General features: G+C 41.9%; 1 long non-coding RNA gene across 1 annotated transcript in view; it reads right to left on the minus strand.

The window, feature by feature from the left end:
• Positions 1-1,079: 1,079 nt before the first annotated feature.
• Positions 1,080-11,881, minus strand: part of LOC115071780 — a 65,857-nt gene continuing 55,055 nt past the window's right edge. Inside the window, exons 2-5 of the long non-coding RNA XR_003850858.1 lie at positions 11,216-11,407; positions 2,427-2,688; positions 1,922-1,975; positions 1,080-1,258 (exon numbers count right to left, since the gene is read on the minus strand). This is a non-coding gene — a long non-coding RNA (uncharacterized LOC115071780). The remainder of the gene's footprint in view (positions 1,259-1,921; positions 1,976-2,426; positions 2,689-11,215; positions 11,408-11,881) is intronic.

The following is an 11,881-nucleotide window of genomic DNA, read 5'->3' on the forward strand; positions in this document are numbered from 1 at the left end:
CACTGTCAGACACACAGTAGGTCTCTAATCAACATCTCTACATGCCACATGGACTCTGGATTCTTGTAACCAGAGTCTTGTAACCAGAGTTTGTGAAAGTAGGGCTCCAAGAAATGCACTGGCAGCACTATACCAGGAAGAGACTAGTGCAGGCAGGTTGCTCAGGCTTCTCCTAGTGATGCCCTTGGCTATATGGCAATGTAGCAAGAAGCCTTTCACCAGATGCCAGTGCCATACTCTTGGACTGGGAGCCAATGGAACCTTTCTGCTCTTCATAAATTGCCTGTTCACAGGTATTTTTTTATACAACAAAAATTAGACAAGTACCAATATTTTTTTGAAATCATGAGGAAATGTTGAGGGTCACCAGAGTCAGATGCCCTTGAACAGATGCAAATGCAGAGATTAAAAGGGTTCCCTTGCCAGAGATCCAGTGGTGTGGAGACTGAAGAACTCCAGGGCTAACTTCTGCCAGACTGTTGCCTTCATGTAGGCTGGGAAACATCAGATTTCAAACCTGGGGGGCAGGGGACAGGGAGGAGGGATCCGTCAGCTGAAAAACCCTGGATGCTGTTGGTAGTTATTAGTTCATCTGCAGATCTGTTATCTTTTAAGCGATACTTACTTTAGCCTCTTAACTAAGCATTTTATTAATAGAATCTGCCTTTGAACCTTTTGTGTGTGTGCTGACTGGGACAGAAACTTTTATCTTCTTTGGGGTGGTAGCTCTGGCACCTAGAACACTGTCAGACACACAGAAGGTCTCTAATCAACATCTCTACATGCCACATGGACTCTGGATTCTTGTAACCAGAGTCTTGTAACCAGAGTTTGTGAAAGTAGGGCTCCAAGAAATGCACTGGCAGCACTATACCAGGAAGAGACTAGTGCAGGCAGGTTGCTCAGGCTTCTCCTAGTGATGCCCTTGGCTATATGGCAATGTAGCAAGAAGCCTTTCACCAGATGCCAGTGCCATACTCTTGGACTGGGAGCCAATGGAACCTTTCTGCTCTTCATAAATTGCCTGTTCACAGGTATTTTTTTATACAACAAAAATTAGACAAGTACCAATATTTTTTTGAAATCATGAGGAAATGTTGAGGGTCACCAGAGTCAGATGCCCTTGAACAGATGCAAATGCAGAGATTAAAAGGGTTCCCTTGCCAGAGATCCAGTGGTGTGGAGACTGAAGAACTCCAGGGCTAACTTCTGCCAGACTGTTGCCTTCATGTAGGCTGGGAAACATCAGATTTCAAACCTGGGGGGCAGGGGACAGGGAGGAGGGATCCGTCAGCTGAAAAACCCTGGATGCTGTTGGTAGTTATTAGTTCATCTGCAGATCTGTTATCTTTTAAGCGATACTTACTTTAGCCTCTTAACTAAGCATTTTATTAATAGAATCTGCCTTTGAACCTTTTGTGTGTGTGCTGACAATAAGGGTTCTATAAAGATACAATAAGTTGCAAGGAAGAAATGTCACACATCCAACCACCCTTTCCTTTGATCATTACTATTTTAATCTTCAATCCAATGATATTAACATATGCATTCCCTATTTTGCAATTTAGGTCTACTCCGTGTACAATTTTAAGTCTTACTTTCACTCAAAGACAAGAATGTTCTTTTCAGTGTTTCCAACATTAAAAGACAATCGCTAAGCCAACTTACAGCCAATATATTAAAAGAGAGATTTGATTTATTTTCGAAGAAGAGGCTTTACAGTAGGGAAATGTGACCATCTCAGTTGGCAAATGTTTTCACTGAATTATAAGACTCTTCAAAGAAAGAGAAATTTCCCCCAAACTACTTAAAATCTTCATAACGGACCTCCCACAAATGATAACTTCTTTAAAGTAGAAACTCCCTTAAAGATGTACAAATCTTCAAAAAAAGAATACCCCTCAAATGATTAGAACCTTACCAAACTCCATCTGGATTTGAGTTCCAGTAATAAGGGTCAGAGCCTTGTCCATACCTAGTTAAAAAAAAAAAAAAGTACTGTAAGAAAGCACATTTTTTAGCATTTCCAGATGTAGACAGAACATTTTTCGTTTTGAAATACAATGAGAACATTTTTTTTCATGCAGTTTTGGAAACGATATATAGGCCAAAGCAGGAAGAGAAAGTTATTCAGAAGTGGCCAGGCCACGAAGCACGAAGGCTAGGTGAATCTGGATCAGGGTTAGAAGCTAATTGCATGTCTCTGCCCTGGGCCCACATTGTTTCTCTAGGCTCATTTTCTTTGGTCAGAATATGAACATCAGGTAGACATTGCTCAAGTTACAAGTTAGGACACCATATACAGATTAGCTGAGAGACACTGAAAATGGAGAAGTTACTGCTGAGTGTAAACAAAAGCGAAATAAATTAAAAGGCCATTATTTATACAGAAATATTCATGCACACCTATAAGCACACACACTCACACCTCTTTATCTTCGGGTAAATTGCTCATCTGCATTTAGTCTTAAACACATTTTGCAGGAACATTAAGACAAAACAGCAGCTCCATCTTACTGACTCTTGGCACATGCAATCTGATGTCTCCACCGACCCCGTTTTTATCATCACTGAGAAAGTGTGCGGAGGTTCCACTTCCATTGATGCCCACTCTCAACAGATGTCCAACAGCCCCAGAGACAGACTGTTAGGTGTCTACTTCCTCCAACAGCTTCTCTTCAAAACAATCTTCAAACAAAAACATTTAGAAGTCAGTGGGGGAAAACATGCTTTTGTATAAAACATTTGGTGCATGCTGGTAAGAGTAAGAATTTAGTATCCACATCACATTCATGCTTGTGTAGTATCTTAGAGTTCTAGGGGTCTTTTGTTTGTTTTTCTTGTTATTTGATTTGTTGTTGTTTGAGCTACATTCTTGAGTACATTTGTTTCAAGATTGTCTTTTTCCTGAGTCATATTCACAGCATTGTCCTTTCTACAACTCTTGCAAAAGTCAGTGGCTGCCCACTGCCTGCTGGAGCCTAAAGCTCACACCTCCTCAGTCGTGTCCCTAGTCTAAAATTTATACTAACATCTCCCAAGGCAGAGATCCTACTGATCAACCTTGTAAAACAGAAGTGAAAGTCCTCAGTATTTCCCCTGGGACAGCCCAGTTAGAGGTGAAATCTGACAGTGGTCATGTTTCTGGTCCTTATCTCATTCCTTCATAATCATGTCTAGACCATGTGTTGAATACACAGTAGCCTATAGAAGGCAGCAAAGGCTCTCAGAGGAACATAACATCACATTTTGAAACCTAATCATTTTCTTCAGATCACAGGAGTGGCTGCCTCCAAGCAGTGAGTCACCTTTGAGGTACCCATTGTGTTTGAATGTGAAATGCTTTCCCCATAAACTCATGTATTTGAACATTTGGTTCCCAACTGGTGATATTACTACAAAATGTTTTGGAACCTTTAGTAGGTGGATCCTCATTGGGTGGTCCTTAAGTTTCTGTAGCTCAACTACATCTCCTACATACTCTCTGCTTCCTGTTCTGTCAATATATGAGGAGGTGACACACCCTAACTACACACTCCTACCTATTCTATGATGGTTTATTACCTGAAACTATGTGCCAAAATAAACCCTCCCTCCTTTAAGGTGCTTCTTCTTAGGTATTTGGTCACAGCTGTTCCTATGATAAAAACTGTGTAGTTTGGAGGCCCTTGGAACTGTTTTGTAGGAAGAATGTTGAAGAGTTTAAAGCTGTAGGCTAGACAACTCCTGGATTTTGTAAGAAGAAATTAGTGGGCCATCGCCATGAGAGTGTGAAAGACCAGAATGCCTAGAGAAAGATGAACTGAAAATCTATGCTCATGAGGTCTCACCTGATAATAAGGATTCTATCAGGAACTGAGCTAGAGAGCATTCATGCTATATTATGGGAAGGAATCTTGTTACATACTGACCTGAACATTTCAGTGGGGCTGAATAAAAAAAAATAATGGACTAAATTGTTTGGCAAAGGAAATTTCAAACATAACATCCATGCTGTGGCATGGTCATTGCTCCCCGCTCTTAGCTCTACAGTGAGAATGATCACAAAGATATGAAAAATGTAGAGCTCACCGAGGAGAAGAGCATGAGTGAAGTGTGAAGCTGTAGACAAAGAGGATGTGGAGAAAGCAGCTGTAATTGTTAAAGACAATTCCATTGGAGAGGAAACTGAAACTGTGCACTGTAAATATGGGAAAGATACTTAGAAGGCAAGGCCCCACCCATCAAAGGTTCCAACCTGTGAAAATATAAATTGTTTGAGAGGAGAGAGCTTGAACTAAGATTGCCACTGAAGAGGTTCCTTGCTTGAAAACAACAACCCAGGGAACTGTTTTTCCAGATTCCACTGCCTAAGTGCACAGAGGCTACCAGAGCTAGAAGGGAGCTAGGCCACATCTCAAATTGGCAGCAGAACATAACAGTGTCTCCACATTGTGTTAATTTTACAGGTATGCAGAATGTAAGAGTCACCAAGGTAGTTAAGAGCACTGACTGCCCTTGCAGAGGACCCAGGTTCAGTTCCCAGCACCCACATGGTAGCTAATAACTGTACATAACTCCAGTTCCAGGGAATCCATGCCCTCTTCTGACATCCATAGACATTACATGACATGGGTGCACTTACATACATACAGGCAATACACTCATATACATAAAAATTAGTAAATAAGTGGCTGGAGAGATGGCTCAGCAGTTAAGAGCACTGGCTGCTCTTGCAGAGGGCCCAGGTTCAATTCTCAACACCCAGACGGCAGCTAATAATTGTCTATAACTCTAGTTCCAGGGGATCTGATGCCCTCTCCTGACCTCCTTGGGCATTGCACAACACAGGTACACTTACACACATGCAGAAAATATGCTCATACACATAAAATTAAAATAATAGATTTTTTTAAAAAATAGTAAATAATTTTTAAAAATTGGAGCCTTGCTGGAGGAAGTAGATCACTAGGTGCAGGCCTTCAAGTTTTATAGCCCAGGCCCACTTCTTTTCCACTCTCCTATTTCTAGTCCACCAAGATATTAGTAGGTAAACCCAGCCATATACTCCAGCCACCATACAGCTGCCTACCATACATGCATGCCTTCCTCTTTACGATGGACTATACCCTCAAACTGTGAAGCAAAATAAGCATTTCTTTTCTTAAGTTGCTTCTTGTCAGGTATTTAATCACAACAAGAACAGAAACTGATACAATACCAAAGATTAGTTTCCCAGTTCCTTTACGTTTGAATTGGAGATAACAATAATGTCAAGTTCATGTAGCTATGTTGGGATTAAATGAATCAGTTAAAGTGTAGTGATTAAGACTACACAGTAGATTCTTGGAAAATGTTAGTGATTTTTTTACCCGGCTGTATCTAATTCAAATATTCTCCTTTCTAGTACTTTTTGTGCTATTCTGTCCCATCCAGCTGTATTTTGTCTGCACGTCACAGACAATTCCCATCATCTTAGAAAGACAACCTGCTTTCTCTTTCAATGGAACTTAGGAATGTGTCTGAGTTGTGTCTTTCCTATTCATACACAGTGGCCTTGACACTCTTCTAATTCCCAGGGACCAAAATGATGCTTTAAATGAGGACACAGATATCGAGCCTTTGGAGATGGCTCCTACTCACTCAAGAAAGACAATTATTAAGTATGTAAGAATTTTGTGAAGCAGGTGGTGGCTGTAATTGTGTCATGATGCTGTAATGGGTACATTACACTGTGGAAGCTGGAAAAGGCTACAAACTGGGGCTTTGCTGTACAGGGCTTTTTGAGAGGCAGTTTACTAGCATACCACCAGTCCAAACTCTCCCTCCACTTCACTCTCCATCCAGTGCCATTCTGTTTGTCCTCCCTAAGTTTTGCCCCATCCCACATCCTGGGCTTGTGCTTTCCAAGCCCTGCTGAATTGCCTAGAAAAGCTGAACTAAGGACTCTTCAAGTCTAGGGGAGAAACGACAATGCAGATTCAGAAAGGCCAAGGCCATCCCCTTCAACAAGAGTAAAGAAACCTGGGCAGGAAATGGGGGTGAAGGAGTGAGAGATTTGAGAGGAGATAGCAGATATATGTGTTCCACAATAGAAGAGTCTGAAAGCAAAACTAAGGGAGTCCTCCAATCAGACCTCTAGACATTCCTGAGCAATAACCAGTACCCAGCTCTAGGTGCAAAGCTCAGGGTGAGAAGGGCTTCCTATTCATAAATAATGGGGTAGAGCCCAAAGCAGTTGGTATACACCTTTAATCCTGGCGCTCCAGAGGCAGAGACAGGTAGATCTATGTGAAATCGATGCCAGCCTGTCCTACATAACAAGTTCCAGACCAGCTTGGACTACATGGAGAACCATCTTAAAATAATAACAATAACAACAACAACAATAATAATGTGTTCTTCTTGTATCCAACATCTCCCCAGTACTGTTCTGTTTTCTGGTCCCCACCTCTGGACAGGGATCCCCAGTTTGAGGTAAATCTATCAGAAGAAGATGGATAGAGTTGAGAAAATATCCCTATATTGCTCCCTTACACAAATGCCCCCAAAGCCCCTTCCTCATTTCTACCCCTACGATGCTTAGGAGTAACCTAGGACATAAAAAATAACCTACTTCCTGTCACATCCTTTCCCATAAGAACTCAGGAATGTCTACAAAGATGCCTGGCATGTGGGACTGTGGTGTTTCGCACTCGCAAAGACTCAACCAAACCCAATCAAAAAGTAGAAATTGCCCCTGTATTTCCTTATCCATTTTGATGTATCTCCACTTATCCTCAATTATTTTCACAGCTCAAGATACATTAAGCATTTTCTCTTGCTTAATATAGCTGTAAGGAAAATGTTTTTTTAGAATACACAATTCAAAAAGGAACATAGCTAAATCGTTAATTAACAATTGTCCCTAATTTTCATTTGGGAGACAACAGTGGAAAATAGACTCTGAAAGAAGAATAACCATATGTTAAATTTCACTGTGCATGTTTCATTTTTACCTAGATAATCTAATTCTTTCACTAAAGTCACCTAACCATCAAACCCCCTTATAAGTCATAAGTTTAAACAGTCCATTGAGCCAGGGCCTTTCCCAGCTAGTTTGTCACAGATGATGTATTGACCCAGGTTTGATATGTGTGTCAGCATCGGGCTGTTTGTCCAGAGCCAACCCCACAGGCCGCCACACGGCCTCTGTGGGTCTTTGCTAGCTAGGTTCTGTTGGCACTGAGGTCCTGCAGTGTTTGTCCTGGCAAGACCACCTGGGAGGCAGCTGTCCCAGCTCTCTGTCAGATGTGGGATTTTTCAGAAACTGTGTAAGCAGGTCACTGTTTGTTTCAAGAAGTCTGTGAGGCTCGTAGATAGCTCAATTTTTGTGCCCTTTGCCAAGAAGACTGGAGGCGAAGCTCAGGGTCTCTGCCTCCAAACAGCCTTCCAAGGCTCCTGGACTGATTCTAAAGTCCATGTGGACATAAGCCACTAAGAGCTCCCATCTAGAAAGATCCGTGTGGTTTCTCCAGGGCTCCTTAGGTATGTTAGGTATGTGAGGGGTACATATTGATTTCTTATTCCCTCACAGTCCCTTCCCATGTGTTCCCTGACTCTTCCCCCCTTTGGCACAGTGGTTCCAACCACATCTTGTAATTTCAACATAGCATAGTCCCATCTGTACAACCAACTGATCAAAAGAACAAGTAAACTTTGAATGCTTCCTTGATTCTAGACCTTCCTTCCAAATGGACAGGTCACCAAAACAATTGTTCTTAAATTTGATTTTTAAAAATTATTTCCCCCAAAGAAACCTTCAAATTCTTTGGAGAACATCTGAAATTATTAAAATGGAATTAGCCTTTGTCATACTTGGGTTCCAGACCTGACATTGATGTTATGATTTGAATGTGAAATATCTCCCACAAGCTCATGTATTTAAATACCTGGTCTCTAGTTGGTGGCACTGTTTTGGGGGTGGGGGTTGGGGACAGGGTATAGAACCTTTGGACATGGGACCTAGCTGGTGGGTTATAATGCAGACCCACACCCAGTTCTATCTCTCTGCTTCCTGATCCACTAAGATGTGATGAAGCAAGCCATGGGGTAAGCTTCTGCCACCAGCATTCCAGCTGCCAAGCCTTCCCTCCATGATAGACTGTACCCTCTAAACTGTAAGCCAAAATAAGCTGCTTCTGTTAAGTAACATGAAAAATAACTCATACAGTAGGACAATCTCAACCCCTGGCTCAGTGTTTCTATTATTTAGCAAACCTGTGACAGAAAAAAGTATCTGCTAGGGATCTTTGGTTATAAGTAACAGAAAGATATATCTAACTTATGTTCAGCAGAAAAGTAAGAATTTGGGAGATGTTCACAGCCTTGATGGAAAATATAACAATGGAACAGAAATGAAGCAGGATCCAGGACAGGAGGTAGGGGAGCATAGCAGGAACAGGTGGGTCATCTCCTCTGAATGTTACAGAGCTATTCAATGCCAGCATTTCACCTCAGCTGGAGAATCAGCAAGTCAGAAGTAAATGCCTGGCTCAAGCAGGGTTCTTGGCTGACACCCTGATTTGTTCTAAGGCAGTGAGAAAAAGACCATAGAGAAAGAGACTTCAGGGACCATACCTGCTTCTGTGGGGAAGAGGGAACTGGTTGCCCTTCCCCTTCCTTCCAAGAAGACATGCCACGAGGTAAAGCCAACTCCTCATAAAGAACTCAATCAGGATGCTGTTAAGAAGGTAAAGGAGATGGTTGGTGGGCAGTGCTAGCCCAGAATACCATGTGTCCATTGAAACTAGACATGGGCTTTCCAGGTACCCTGGAACATAAGATTTTGTGGAGAATTAATTCTGCTTTATGAAACTATATTATCCAATGACTAAGGGACTTGGTTTAAAAGATATCCTGGTCTTCTTGACCAGAAGCTGTCGCTTATTCTGAGCTTCTTTGAATCTGCTGGGTGTTGAGCACAATATGGATCACATGACTGGCATTCAGGATGTCTAGATGTGAGCTTGTGTCTACACTTCACATGGAAGAAGGCAAGCAAAGCAAGCAAGTCAAAAGAGCATTAAGAGACAAGTGCAGGGCCCAGATGAGGCTTCCTGTGGGAACTGGAGTATGATCTTAGGACTTCTTGATGAATTTGGAATTGGTGCCATAACTTTGAGTGAAGAAAGAGATTCAAGTCTATGACTAGCCAAAGTAAAGAAAGAGTACTGTGGCTTGAAGCAAAGGACCAAAGACAGGAATATGAAGCCTGAGGTAAGAGAAGCCTACATGAAGAGAAGCTTGGCAGAAAGGGTGTGGCTTAACCCAGGACCACCCTTCCCCCAAGCTAAGAAAACCAGTCTTGGGTTTGGAATGACCAGGAGCTCAAGCCCCACTGAGTTAGATGGGAGACTCAAGGTCTCTGTGTTTCATCAGCTCTGGCAAATTAGTGGAACCCCTTTTCTGTACAACTTCATAAGATTCTCAGCCACAGGACTGTAACACCCTTGTCTTGCCTTGAGATCAGCCATTTGGGGCAGTTACAATGAAATCACGATATTCATCATCTTCCTACCTCCAATCTCTGCCAAAAAAAGAAGAAAGAAGAACGAGGGGGGGTGATTTCTGATATTACTATTTTGTGCATTGGATGAGGGTTTCCAAAACCAATAACAATTAATTTTCTTTGGTGGTGTTAGCCAAAAAGGCAGTGAAATGCCAGGTTTCCATGATCCTCTTAGATCATCTGGCCTCTGTGAACAATGGCTGTGAGGAACCAGTCCTTGGAGGCCAGTAAAGTTCTGTTATAACCCCAACCTTAGAGGTTTCATATCATGGCCATTCCGCATCACAGCAGGTAGAAAGCCCAGGATGGAAAATTTCAGGCTGGATACAAGTTTTCTCCACAGAAATATTGCTTCAACATAGCTGAAATCCTTAGAGATCTTTTCTGTGTAAAGCTTGAAAAACACACTAGCTTTGGCTTCACATGCCTTTTTGACGCTGCTCCAGACATATTTAAGAAATGGGTCTAATTTTGAAGGATATATTTGGGCAGCCCACCAAGACCTAAAATCAGAATAAGCCATCTTGATTTTATGGAAAAAGAATTTAAAAAAATAAAGGCAGCCAAAACTGAAATTTCTGAAGGCATTTACAAGGATCTTCCATCAGTTCTTAAAGGAGAGAGCAAAGGAAAAATATAGACATGATGTGCTACGTCCCTTGGGGTATGAAAACGACCTTCCCAGTACTTCTCCACCTCTTCTGTACAGAAGACCTCAGTGTCATAGTCATAACTTACCTTTACTTTCAAGACATTAAAAACCCTGTGGCAAATTCCCTTTTAGGAAGTACATGCCTTTATCTCAACACTAGGGAAGCAGAGGCAGGTGGATCTCTGTGAGCTCAAAGTCAATCTGGCCTACAGTCTACATAGCAAGTTCCAGGTCATCAAGAAGAAGGAGGAGGAGGAATGGGAGGGGGAGGAGGAGGAGGAAGAGGAAGAGGAAGAGGAGGAAGAAAACAGCCGTTCTGTCTCTAAGGGGGGCAGTTCTAGGTCAAGAAGAAGGAGGAGGAGGAGGAGGAAAAAGATGGGGAGGAGGAGGAGGAGGAGGAAGAAAACAGCCATTCTGTATCTAAGAGGGGCTATTACTCAAGAAATTAAAATTATCAAGGTAAGATTCCCCCAGTTATTTTGTCTCAACCTTTTTCTGCTACTGTAATTGTATGTTCAGATATTAGTCATTCACTTAGTTATTATCATGTGTTTCCCCCACTGAGCTAGAAACTCTGAGAAGGTAGAGACTCTTTCTACATTCTTTACTGTCTGGTGAATTGCAGTTCAATAGATACCTGCTAACTCACTGAGTAATGACTGGATAAATGTTCTCCCAGAAAGTAAGACACAGTTCCCTAAGTTTGGTTCTAAACATGGGTACGATTGGGAGTCAAAAGTATCAGGCATATATGTTCTTCAACATCTTTTAAGATTTATCTCAACAAGAAACTGAACTATCAGTTAGTCTGGCAAGAATCTGAAAGTTTAAAAATAAAATTCAGACTTGCCATAATGTAAATAACTCAAACCAAGACATTCTGCCACAGTTCCAATCTAAGAAGATCCTGTCCTGAGGTAATTTGGCATTGAGACTGGGTAAACTGTTGCTAGACACAACAGATACTGGTCCCAGACAAGAGAGGATAGCTTAGGGTCTCAGTGTTGCAGGGTAAGTATTTAGGCCAGACTCACCTGGACAGGGGAGTCCTTCACACTGTTTATACACCTCAGTCCTTCCTGGATGCTGAGGGGGCAGAACTCTTGTTTCTCTACAGCACAGGATCCACACTGTGTTTCTGGGATCCTGCTGGCATGGCTGTGGCCTTCAGTATCATGACTTCACCCTTCAATGGGTCACTAGGATAATTTCACTTAGGTGGGGTCCTAGGAAAGAGGTTTAAAAATGTGGGCATCAGCACCTCACCAGTCCTCACTGACACAGACAACACAGGGCCTCTGTCATGTTACACAGACACGATCATTCAAATGAGTCACAGAATGGAGCAAAGAATCAATGCATGAAAATCAAAGGGAAATCCAAATGGCTCCCAACCATTAAGGAAGGCAATAGTGGAGAAAAAAAATTAGCAAATGTTAGAAAGGAAATCCTTTTTTCACACTGAAAGACAGAGATTGAAGTGTATGACTTTATGGATGCACCTGTCACTCACCTCTAATGTCCTTTCATCTCAGTCCACAGTAGTTTAGAAACTTTTGATAGTCACTGTCTATAAACATTGCTTTTATTTTACTCATTTCCTCTGTTTTGTGGGGGAAAAAATTCTCCCAATGTGCCTCCTTTCCTTAAGTAAAACATCCATTGAAATGGTGTGTGTGTGTGTGTGTGTGTGTGTGTGT

This window comes from Nannospalax galili, unplaced genomic scaffold, assembly GCF_000622305.1.
Source record: "Nannospalax galili isolate Female #2095 unplaced genomic scaffold, S.galili_v1.0 scaffold510, whole genome shotgun sequence".
Lineage (NCBI taxonomy): Eukaryota > Metazoa > Chordata > Mammalia > Rodentia > Spalacidae > Nannospalax > Nannospalax galili.